Source organism: Lagopus leucura, unplaced genomic scaffold (assembly GCF_019238085.1).
Source record: "Lagopus leucura isolate 7727_CA_CO unplaced genomic scaffold, USGS_WTPT01 52437-0_obj-0_obj, whole genome shotgun sequence".
NCBI classification, from domain to species: Eukaryota; Metazoa; Chordata; class Aves; order Galliformes; family Phasianidae; genus Lagopus; species Lagopus leucura.
Window position 1 is genome coordinate 1 of NW_024969025.1, and position 3,449 is coordinate 3,449.

General features: G+C 43.2%; 1 pseudogene; it reads right to left on the reverse strand.

Annotated features, from left to right (window-relative positions):
• Nucleotides 1–1,420: 1,420 nt before the first annotated feature.
• Nucleotides 1,421–2,943, reverse strand: LOC122193976 (annotated as a pseudogene).
• Nucleotides 2,944–3,449: the final 506 nt, after the last annotated feature.

Sequence of the window (3,449 nt, forward strand, 5' to 3'; positions counted from 1 at the left end):
GGGTAATGGGGAAGGGAAGGAGGGCGATAGAAAAGATAGAGAAGAAGAAGCAAGGAGTCTTTATAGGAAGCAAGAGGGAGATAGTCACCACCATGGATCCAGCGTGGTTCGTAGTTCAGTCTTTGATCTTCAGTAGTGGTGGGTCGTTGGACATTGTTCTGCTGATGACAGTGAGGAGAACAACGAGGAGAAGGACGACAGTGACAACCATGGTGATGATGGCCCCTTTTCAATGCTTTCAAAGTGGTCGAGTCAGCTGTCTTTGGAGTGACAGCTCAAACCCAAGGTGGTTGAGTCAGCTCTCCTTGTGGTGGCAGCTTCTGGCTCTGGGATCTCAGCAGGAAATTTCCTTTGTTCTTATCTTCCTGGCCTTGCCAGCAGATAAGAGGAAGCAGGGAGGCACCAACTTGTATCTTGCCTTCACAGGATACAATGGGATCATCCCCCAGTCTCCCATCAAAGAGGGGTAATCCCAGAAACATACACATCTCTTATTAAAACTTAGACACTTTCCAACAACCATGTTTTGGATGGAACTCCCGGACTGGTGTGACACTGAAAAGCATCAGTGCAAAAGGCTTTCTGATAGATTTCTTTTGTGACCACATCTAACAGATATTAGATGGATCCCTTGATTTATTTCCCAGTTTGTTAGGAATTTGGAAACACTGTGGAGTAATTACATGCAAATCATAATCATTTTGGTAAAAAGGGGTGAAAGAAGGGGTCAAAAGAAATGGTATCACTGTGCAGGAAGTAGCAGTAAGCCAGAATGACCTGTAAAAACCCTGAACCCAGTTGTGAAGTTTAACAGATCCAAGGACTGATATCAATCACCACCCACAACAACACAAAACATAATAGTACTGCAACCAAAGTATGTAATCAAGGGATACATTCAGTATTCTAGCATGATCAAATCTTCAGTATTTCTGTCACAAAATACAAATAGTTAAAATCAGCTATTAGCCTTTTTTTGTTCTGTCAAGGTCCCACAGGGATCTTCTGTGAAATAAAACAAGACACCGGCTTGCCCTTTTTGGGCTTTGTTAATATGGTTAAAAAATGAGGGAACAATCCAGCAAGTGTTGATTTCATATTCCTTTTTCGGGGTGTCTTTGGCCTTCCAAGGATATTTGGTAAGGGATTCCATTAAGTTTAGAGAAACTGACCTCAGGTTAGCTGAGTCAATAGACACAGTCTGGCCAGGGAGGTAAGAGTGTTTCCCTGGCTTATCAGCTATTGGATGGTGACTCACAGGGATAACACAAGAGTGGTGAGGCCTTTGGACAGAAGGTGTTAAATCAACAATCTTGTTTCCCTTTGTTGTGAGCTTTCTAATGCACCACCCTTCACCGCCCCCACCCTGCTCACTTGGGAGGGCCAAAGACATCAGTTTTCTAATGGCTTGGACAGCCGTTCAGGTTCCCTGGGAGAGGCCTTGGACTCTAGGACTTGGGGTTTTGTTTTCCTCAAGATTCTGGAACTTTTGTTCTGGCCACCAGTTAACTAATTTCTCTAACCTGACAGTGGGTAATGCATTCATCAGATCTCGTGGAACACCCTTTTGCCAGCCCGTTGTCCAGAGACAATTGCGTTTATGATCAGTATTTTGTCTACCTGTTTTTACTGACAGTGAGACCCTTCCAGTCCCACTGAGCTTTGGGCTAGGAGGCCTGGGGGCAAGGCTGACTGCTGCAAGTCTTACTTCACTTGACTCAAATTTAGTGGAGGAAGAAGCCACTGGCCCATATTTCCTTCCATAGTTAATTAACTCTTGGGCAACCTCCCCCCACGTCCATACTTTGTTTCCTGGCTGCAGATGGTTGGGGGTTACAGTTCCTTCTAACACTGGCCCGGTTCTCTCTCCCTGAGACATAGCCTCTATTTCTCCTTGCAGTTGAATACCTATAGGTTTTAACGACTCTGAAAGCCCCCTAATTAAAGCAGTCATTCTCTCAGGATCAACAGGCATCATCATAGGTGATTCATGGTGTGGCTGCAGCTTTCTATCATACATCATTTGGAGACAAGCAGCCTTTTGAACACTCTCTACTAACTGATCAGTTGTTCCAGTAATGGCAAGAGGGTCTCCCCTTTCTAAAGGGTTGAGACCACCAGCCCAAGAGGCAGCTATCTGTGTTAAGGACCAGGGAGCACGACTGTTGCCAATAGTTAAAAGTATTCCTGGTCCCCAACAACTTTCTGCTTCCTTTTCTGTTAACCGAATCTGGTCACGACGATTGAGGCTAACCCTCCATACATATTCTGTCTCTGATTCGTTTGGAGAGTGGCTAAAATCTTTCTTCAATTTTGCTAGTTCAGTGGCTTAGAAGGGAATTTTTTTAAGATTTATTTGAGGATCTAGATCCTCGCTGTTATCTAAAGTGTATTCAGTTTTTATCAAAGGATGCAATGGAGCTAATGGAGTTTCTAATTTACCTAGCCTTTCCTTCATTCCTGGTAGTTCCTCTTGAGGAAAAGTTTTTTCTCTAGTCAAACCATGGATGATGGTATGGCTGGCATGCTTACACATTAACAGTTCCTTAAAAGCCATTTGCAACAAAGTCGAATTACGTTTCTCTCTTTCTAATTGTTCCTCAAGGTTCACTATTTGATCCTGCAGAGTTTTTACCAATTCTTGTGTTACTTTGATTCCTGCAGTGCTTATGAAGTTTGGGTTTCTGCCGAATGCTTTTCATCTCGGAACTCCACGGCTGCTTTTAAAGTAGCCCCGAGTATGGCACAAATAAATGACTTTCCTATTCCAGCTTGGGTACAAGCATTGTTTTGCAGAACACTAATATGGTCTGAAACACTCTGCAAGTTATACCAGTTCTGTCGTGCCCAATCCATGCCTGATGAAGAGGGTTGAGAACCATGTTTTTATAAAAGATCAAATAATACATCTTCATTTTTCATGGTGGCAATGCTGTCACTCATTTTTCAATACAGTGAAAGACCTACACTAAGGGAGATGGAGGTGCATGTGTTCAAAAGCTCAGGTAACTCCTTACCTCCCCCCAGGGAGGTACACAATACCTATTAAACAAATGCAAATGGTCCAATCACTCTTCCCTTTCTCTGAGGGAAGCATACAAAAAGGTTCAAATTTCACTCTTAAGTCACAGGATCCTTAAATCACAAAATTCAGAGGTCTTATCGAGGAGGCACACACGTAATCAAAATTAATTCATACGTCCCTGAGAGGTATGCACATAAACAGCAAAGTTTCAGAATGCGGAGCAGTCTTCCTGGAGAAGGACTCACGTCTAAGTTTTCAAAAATATCGCTCCATGCAACTCCAGGAGGTACACACAAAGAAAGTTTCAGACTACATCTGGAAGGACAACACTCTCACGGTGGGTATCCTGCCGACTACACCATTAAATAAATGTCTCACTCCAATTTATAGGAGGGAGAGGAGGTTCTTTTATTATCTATATACC